Below are 8,586 nucleotides of genomic sequence, written 5' to 3'. Positions count from 1 at the left end.
AAAAAAAAAAAAAAAAAAAGGAAGCAAGCAGGGTGAAAGTGGGTTCTGGCATCTTGTTGTCTGGATGCCTTGATCTGGTGAGTTTTAGTTCTCTGATACTTTTTTTTTGAGAGGCCTGAGTGTCCTTTCCTGAGGAAGGAACTCAGATAAAACAAATGTTAAGTTTCAAGCTTTAAGACCAAAAGGGTCCATTTCTATGTTTATTAGAAAAAAAAAGTCTATGGGACTATTGGGTCAGTTTCAGTCTCAGTCCCTAGAGATGGATTGAAGAGGCAAAGGTGACTCAGGTATTCTGCTGGTGATTCTAAGACCTCTGAGTTGGTGGTTAATATGCATAAGAGCAATGGGATGGGGCTCAGGAATCTGTGTTTCCCACCTTGTCCCCAGGAGATTCTGTTGCTAGTGGCACAGAAGCCCACACTGAGAAGTGCTTTTTCTTTTTCTTTCTTTCTTTCTTTTTTTTTTTTTGAGACAGTTTTTCACTCTTGTTGCCCAGGCTGGAATGCAATGTGCAATCTTGGCTCACTGCAATCTCCGGCTCCTGGGTTCAAGCAATTCTCCTGCCACAGCCTCCCTAGTAGCTGGGATTACAGGCATGCGCCACCACGCCTGGCTAATTTTGTATTTTTAATAGAGACAGGGTTTCGCCATGTTGGCCAAGCTGGTCTCGAACGCCTGGCCTCAAGTGATCCACCCACCTCGGCCTCCCATAGTGCTGGGATTATAGGTGTGAGCCACTGCACCTGGCCAATTTTTATTTTTTTGAGATGGAGTTTTGCTCTGTTGCCCAGGCTGGAGTGCAATGGCGCAATCTCAGCTCACTGCAACCAATTTTCCTGTCTCAGCCTCCCGAGTAGCTGGGATTACAGGTGCCCACCACCATACCCAGTTAATTTTTGTATTTTTAGTAGAGACGGGGTTTCACCATGTTTATCAGGCTGGTCCTGATCTCCTGACTTCAGATGATCCACCCGCCTCAGCCTCCCAAATTGCTGGGATTACAGGCGTGAGCCATCGTGCCCAGCCCGTTTTTTAATTTTTTTTTTTTTTTTGGAGATGGAGTCTCGCTCTGTCACCCAGGCTGGAGTGCAGTGGCATGATCTCGGCTCACTGCAACCTCCGCCTCCCAGGTTCAAGCGATTCTCTTGCCTCAGCCTCCCCAGTAGCTGGGACTACAGGTGACTGCCACCACACCCGGCTAATTTTTGTACTTTTTTAGTAGAGACGAGGTTTCACCATATTGGCCAGGGTGGTCTTGAACTCCTGACCTTGTGATCTGCCTGCCTCGGCCTCCCAAAGTGCTAGTATTACAAGTGTAAGCCACGGAGCCTGGCCCCATTTTTTAATTTTTGAAAGACAGAGATGAGGTCTTAGTGTGTTGCCAACGCTGGTCTCAAACTCCTGGGCTCAAGCATTCCTCCCTACTCAGCCTCCCAAAGGTGAACTGGGATCTTAATCCTTGTTCTGTTACTAAAATAGCTGTGTCAGATCCAATCCAAGGTTGGGGTTCTTCAGGATGGGTAGAAGGAATGACAGGGAAGTTGGAGTGAGAAACTACTTATACAAGGAGTCTGAGAGAAGAGTCAGATCTCTCCAGGCTCAATAAACAATTTCTAGTTAGCAAGATGTTCTCATAGTCTTTGATTCTCCTTTTTGGAAGCAGGTTATTTTTTCTCTTTGCCCTTATTACCATCTGATGTACTATATGTTAATCTGTCTGCTCTCCTTTGAAGGCAGGGTTTTGGTTTGTTTGGTCACTCCCTTATCCCCTGGTTGGCACAGATCCCAGTTTATGAAGCGGTGAATGAAAGTAAAAATCTCGGGACCCCCCCCCACATTCATGCGAAAGTGAAGATTAAGCCTTGAAGCTGAGTCACTGCAACACCCTCTTCCAAAAGAATAGCTGTTACTAGCATTAGGCATCAGCCAGATCCACACAGAAAGGTAAAAAGTCTCAGGCATTTGCCCCCACAGATCATTCACAAGTAAATTCTTGCTGGCCTCCCATAAACAAGGACAGGTCAATTGTAGCTTCAGGTCTACAATCTAAGTCTAGCTCCTAAAAATTCCACAATAAGAATGTCATTACAAGCTTATTTTCCCAGGTGCAGAACAAAGTCAAAACTACCTACTCAGAGACAGCTGCATAACTGACTCTTCCTTTACTCTTTTTCTCTTCAGACATTCATCTTATCTTACGTAGATTTACCGGGCATTAGCTAAAGTCCCATAGGAATGTAACTATCGTCCTAATCGCCTACTTGCCCTTCTTCCTACATGCCTTCCCCTCATTCCCCCTTTAAGGAAATGCATAAATACTAAACCTCCCGAAAACCTCTTCGGAAAAACAACCACGGATGTGTCCGTGGTTCGTGTTTTTCCCGAGCACGCCCTCAAACTGGATTAATAAGCCTCGATGACAGAGACTTACGCCTCAGTCACTTGTTCCACCAGTCAAAGCTTTCCTCTTTGACAAGTGTCTTGGGTCTTGTCAAGTGTCTTGTGTCTCAAACAAGCCTTCCAAACCCCCTAGGTCCTGAGCAGCTTCGCTCTGCAGATGACAAAACCGAGACTCAGAGGTTAAGTTGCTTGCCCAAGGTCACACAGACGTACTCTAGACCCCCATCATCACCTACGCAGCTGCTAAAGGACACAGTCATGTAACCCGTGTGGTACAAGCGCCTTCTCCTTCCTCCTGCCCTTTGCTAACGTTAGCTTTTCCTGCGACCTCTTCTCCGCTAGCCAGCGCGTATCTGTGTCTAGCCGGGATGCCTGAGCCCCAGTGCGATCTGTTGTGCTTGCAGCTTCGGGAGACACGTGCTACTCGGGTGAATGAATCGAATGTCCCCACCCCCGCCGACAGCCAATAACTGCGAGCCGCAGCCCGGCCACTTCCGCCTATTGCGGGCGTCGGCTAGGGTCCGGCGGCCCACGTGAGGCTCCGGAGACAAGGGAGTAGGCGGTGGTGCGCCAGGGGCGGGCTCTCCCAGCCTCGCCACTAATCCAGGCGCTCGCCGGGGACGGGAGAGGCGGGGCTGACGTGGGGCGCCAAGGCTTAAACTTGACGGACAGGCGGGCGCAGGGAGGAGTCCAGAGCCGAGGGGCGAGGAGTGACGGAGAACACTGCCCAATAACGGGAGGGGTTGGGCTGTCTGGGCCAATAGGAAGTCCGTAAGGCGGGGCCGGGACTGCAGCAAGTTCGGTTGCACGGAGACCGCAGCTGTTCTCTGTCAGTGGAGGCAGCAGCGGTAGAGGCGGCGGCGAGGACTGGCGGCGGCGAGGAGGTGAGTGTCCGCCGCGCTCCGCACGGTCCTTTTCCCGCGGCGGGTCGGAGCGGGTGGACGTGCGCCGGCACCGCCGCGAGGGACGCTTATGTAAGGGTCGCGCGCGCAAAGGCGGCGCGGGCTCCGCGAGTGACGGCTGGAGGAGACGGCGGCGGGCGGTGCGCGGTGCGCGACGCGACGCGGCAGGCGGCGCCCCTCCCCCTCGCGCGGGGGCTCGGCCGGCTGGACCCGCCCCCGGACCCGCCCCCGGCTCCAGCCCCCGAGCGCCCCTCCGCAGCGTCCGCCCGCGGGCTGCCTCATTCTTGCTCTCGGGCCCATTTTGCAGATGGAGAAACTGACTAAAGCGCCTCGCGTGAGGTCCCTGAGGGTTCGAACCCAAGTCAGGATCGGGAGCCCAAGTTGTCCCCATCGTACTGGATGTGGCTCAGCTCTGCAGGAAGCCGCGCCGTGTAAGGCGAGGGCTGTCCTTGTTCTCGGCGCTCGCACTCCGCCTCCCATAGGATCCTCCACTTTGTTTCAGACGGGGAAGCTCCAGGCGCCCAGACGCAGTGATTCGCCCAAGGCCGCTCATTCAGGAGGTGGGGCTGGGCTCAGCCCCTTATTTCTCCAGCTTTCAGTAGTTTACAAAGCGCATCAGAGTCGGAATCCAAGTCCCTAGGTCCCTGGCAACTTTGAGATTCTTTTGTTTTCTTTTCTTTTTTAGACAGGGTCTTGCTGTCACCCACCCAGGCTGGAGTGCAGTGGCGCGATCTCGGCTCACTGCAGCCTCGACCTCCAGGGCTCAAGCGACCCTCCTGCCACAGTGCCCCAGTGCTGGGACTACAGGCGGGCGCCACCACGCCTAGCTAATTTTTGTATTTTTTGGTAGAGACGAGGTTCCGTCATGTTGCCCGAACTCCTACGCTCAAGCGAGCGGCCTGCCCTGGCTTCCCAAAGTGCTGAGATTACAGGCGTGCCTGGCCCTGAAATTCTTAAAAATCAGGTTGTGTCTTTATTTTGTGAGAAGAGGTAGGCCTGGGCTCTTTACCCCTTCTCCAGCTGAGAAAACAGGCTCAGAGAAGTACCAACACTTGCTGATGACAACCAGAACCTCCAGAGTGCCTGCCATCTGCCTCCCTGTTGCTCCCGTACCCACTGCCACAATCAGCCCTGGCTGGCCTCCCCCAAGGCACCCTTTCCCTGTATGTGATGCAAATACTTGTGCTGGGGGTGGATGTGCTCAGCATTTCTCTCACTTGGAGCTACAGCTTCCTGCCTGCAGGCTCTCCTTAACTGTTGAACTCTTAATCACATTCTTTTGCACACCTACAGTGTTCCTATCCCTACACTGGGCCGAGAGACAGCGTGGGCGATGAGGTCAATCCTTGTCCTGCAACTGCTGACAAACCGATTGGGGGAGAGAAAAATAAACAAAACCTAAGCAGCAAGGCAGCCTGCTGCAGATGTTCGTAGGGAGCCTAGTGGGCGAGGTATTGGCCCTAGGAGGACATGGAAGAGGAAGTTCAGTAGAGGCCAGTAAATCACAACAAACCACACACTAAAGCAAGAGAGAGGAGAAATGGCCTGGAAGGGGATGGGCTTGGGAAGGCTTCGTGGAGGAGGTGAGTTGTGGACCTCTTTTTGATGCCACTGGCAGTGGAGAAACAGTGACTGGATTTGAGCAGCTAGAAAGTTTTATTCTGGAGAGGTTTTGTTAAAGAGGTTTTTTTGTTTTTGTTTTTGTTTTTTGAGATGGGAGTTTCACTTTTGTCGCCCAGGCTGGAGTGCAGTGGCGTGATCTCGGCTCACCACAACCTCCGCCTCCCGAGTTCAAGCGATTCTCCTGCCTCAGCATCCTGAGTAGCTGGGATTACAGGCGCATGCCACCACACCTGGCTAATTTTTGTATTTTTAGTAGAGACGGGTTTTCACTATGTTGGCCAGGCTGGTCTTGAACTCCTGACCTCAGGTGATCTGCCCGCCTCGACCTCCCAAAGTGCTGGGATTATAGGCATGAGCCATCATGCCTGGCCAGTTACAGAGATTTCAAGCAATTAACTGGAAGAGGAAGGCTGAGAAAGGTGGAAGGAGAATGTGGGGGAAACAACTTCAGTATTGGGTGTAAGAAACTTGATTGGTCACTGGGAAGAGGCCTCTACAGGAGATGTAACCAGGTGAGGGCACTAGGATTTGCTAAGGTGCAGGTAAGTCAGTGACTGGAAGCCAAACTGAGGAAGCAAGATTAGATGCAAAGGTAGACGGGGCTGGGCGCGGTGCTCATGCCTTTAATCCCAGCACTTTGGGAGGCCGAGGCGGGTGGATCACCTGAGGTCAGGAGTTCGAGACCAGCCTGGCCAACATGGTGAAACCTCTTCTCTACTAAAAATACAAAAACTAGCCAGGAGTGGTGGCGGGCACCTGTAATCCCAGCTACTCAGGGGGCTGAGACAGGAGAATTGCTTGAACCTGGGAGTTGGAGGTTGCAGTGAGCTGAGATCACGCCCCTGCACTCCAGCCTGGGCGACGGAGTGAGACTCCCTGTCAAAAAAAAAAAAAAAAAAAAGCCCAAAAGGCAGACAGGACTCTGAGGGCCCAGCTGCAGGCCTGAGCTGCAGGTTGTGTCCCATGGTGTTCTGGTAAGCTCCCTGAAAACAGCTGTCATTTGTTTACTAATGGTTCCTCCACCCTGCCGTGCCCTGCTCTTAGGGAAGGGGCTTTGTTCACTACAGTTGCTCGGTATCTGCTTTTTGAATTAATTAGGCCGTCATCCAAAGTTTCCTCAGTTTACCCCGATGTACCCTCGTGTGTCATAACGCCTTCTGTCTTTCTGCTGAAGCCTGCTGCAGCCTGGCTGACTCGGTTCCCTGTGCCAGTCCTCACCTCTAAGATCTCCCCTAGAAGGTTGTCCCTGGTAGCCCACAGTAGGTCCCCCAGGCCCTTTGCCCTTTTTTGTCCTGCTCCTTGCTTTCACCTGGTCTCACTTCCAGTGCCCCAGGCACTGTGATAGGTACCTGTCCTCCCACCACCACTCATGGGGGCTCTGGGACCAGTGGCAGGGCAGGACCTCAGATTCACTACTCTTATCCCAAGCCACAGTTCCCTGTGTCCCTCTTCCCTCTGTCCTCACAGTCCCTAATAGTGCCAGGAACAAGTAGGTGCTTAATGAATGTTTTGGGTGAATTAGTTGAAAAGGGGTCAAACTGGGAACCAGTGAGGAGAGAAGGGTGGAAGATGGGGAATACGGAAAGGAGTTACCTTTGGAGGTGGCAGGGATGGCCAGCACCATGGTCAGTATGGCAGTAAATCTGGCAGTCCACATTTCTCACTGGCACCTTCTGCAGGGGCTGGAGGTCTCATTCATTTTCTGTGTGTGTGTGTTTTTTTTTTTTTTTTTTTGGAGACGGAGTCTTGTTCTGTTGCCCAGGCTGGAGTACAGTGGCACCATCTTGGCTCACTGCAGTCTCTGCCTCCCGGATTCAAGCGATTCTCCTGCCTCAGCCTCTCGAGTAGCTGGGATTACAGGCACCACCCCTTTGCCTGGCTAATTTTTGTATCTTTAGTAGAGATGGGGTTTCACCATGTTGGCCAGGCTGGTCTGGAACTCCTGACTTCAGGTGATCACCTGCCTCAGCCTCCCAAAGTGCTGGGATTACAGGCATTAGCCACCACGCCCGGCCTCTGGTCAACGTTTTCATTGAGGATGAGCATGGCCTTCTTTTTGGCTGCCTCCCAATATCGTCCTGCCCCCATCTGAATGGGCCCCGTTTCTCATATCCTGAAAGTTCCCACTTTGGGGCAGGTTTCTCACCCAGAGGCCTCCTTCACAGCAGCAGGGCATTTTGCCTGCTCACTCTGAAACCTCACCTGGGCCTGACTGACCATGCCTTCCTCTCTTTCTCTTAGCTGCCTTCTAGTCTCACCTGTGGACACTTTGCCAAAGGAGTCGGGCCTGACGGTGGAAGATGGGAAATGGCCAAAAGAATAACCATTTCCTCTTACTTACCGAATGAAAAGCTTGCCTCATCTTGGCGTTCAAGACTCTCTAATGTGATTCCACCTGTTGGGCTCTTTCTTCCATTTGCCTCCGCAGGTACCCTCTTCTGTGTCAGCCCCCATAGTGAGATTAGTCACTATTACCCCAAACTCACTTCTCACGGTCCCCCCTCTGCTCTTTTGTCCTGTCAAAATTAAATTATTCTTTGAGACATGGGACTTTATTAAGGCTTGCCAACTCTATTCAGTTGGACTGGGCTCTCTTTTCATAACAATGATGATGATAAGTAATGATTTATTGTTAATAAAAGCCAACTACTGTGTGGTGGTGATGGCCTTGCTAAGCCCTTTACATACACATAATGTGATTATCACAACAGTCCTGTTACGAAGGTACTATTAGATCCATCTCTTTCAAATGACGGACTCTCATAGGTGAGACACAGAGAGGTGAAATAACTCGCCCAGAGTCACACAGCCAGGCAGGCTAGGCGGCTCACTGCTGGAGTCCCTCTCATGTGCCATCCCGTTTTTGCTTCTTTTAACCAGCCCCCAATAACCTGCTTTTTGGCACTTCGTGGGCAGGGCCTGGGTGTACATACAGTTCCTTGTGCAAGGTATGTACTCAATAAATATTTTATTGACTTGAGTGTCCCAGACATTGAATTTCAGCCTTGACATTATCTGCCAATGCAGCTGGTTTTCTCTGAACAGGGATTTGAGCTTGCTGGCCTGTGTTTCCATTTTGCTGTTCATTGACTAGTTGCTAGGGTAGGTGTGGCTTTTTCGGAAATAAGCAGTCGATAAAACTCCGAAAAGTGATCACACAATACCAACTGTGGGCTCCCATGGGCATAAACACGAGGTGTGCTCTTACGTGTGGCAGGGAGGGGTCTCTGCAGGAAAGGATTTGAGGAAATAGCCGGGAAATAGGGGACACATCTCAGGTCACGTAAGACAGCTCCTTATTAGTGTCAAGTTGTGGAGTGAGAGAAGAACCAGACTCCCAGTGTTCAGAGGGAGCTCCTGAAGGATTAGAGACAGCTCTGCGGAGATGCCGAGAAAGCGGGCCTGAGGCTGGATGGAGTGGGTAGGAAGAGAAAGTACTTCAGATAAAACAAGAACTGTTTCTAGAACTTCTTGTTCATGTGTAGTGGGTGGCAGAAGAGGGTTTTACTTAAACGCTTTCCACCTATCCTGTCGGTTAACGTCCCAGTGTGTCCTCTGTGCCAGGTATGGTGCCACTGCTGTGCGTGTGCTGCCTCATTGGGTATTCCCTAGTACGCTGTGAGATGGGCGTTGTTATTATTCCCATTTTACAGATGAGGAA

The 8,586-nt window shown here is 51.6% G+C and overlaps 1 protein-coding gene and 1 long non-coding RNA gene across 7 annotated transcripts in view; one reads left to right on the top strand and one right to left on the bottom strand.

Moving 5' to 3' along the window:
- Nucleotides 1–7,430, bottom strand: part of LOC131383501 (uncharacterized) — a 17,451-nt gene extending 10,021 nt beyond the window's left edge. For both annotated transcript variants that reach the window (XR_009213572.1, XR_009213571.1), the window contains exon 1: nucleotides 7,263–7,430. This is a non-coding gene — a long non-coding RNA (uncharacterized LOC131383501). The remainder of the gene's footprint in view (nucleotides 1–7,262) is intronic.
- The window catches only part of PC (pyruvate carboxylase), a 162,821-nt gene continuing 157,432 nt past the window's right edge, over nucleotides 3,198–8,586 (top strand). For 4 of the 5 annotated variants that reach the window (XM_058438976.1, XM_058438979.1, XM_058438978.1 and 1 more), the window contains exon 1: nucleotides 3,204–3,284. The gene's annotated coding sequence lies outside the window, so the exon portion shown is untranslated. Of the gene's footprint in view, nucleotides 3,285–7,166; nucleotides 7,354–8,586 lie in introns of all 5 variants that reach the window. The other variant, XM_032153589.2, reaches the window with a different exon arrangement.

This window comes from Hylobates moloch, unplaced genomic scaffold, assembly GCF_009828535.3.
Source record: "Hylobates moloch isolate HMO894 unplaced genomic scaffold, HMol_V3 SCAFFOLD_5, whole genome shotgun sequence".
NCBI lineage: Eukaryota > Metazoa > Chordata > Mammalia > Primates > Hylobatidae > Hylobates > Hylobates moloch.
The sequence above is the reverse complement of the archived record's forward strand: the minus strand, read 5'-3'. Positions and strand labels throughout refer to the sequence as shown.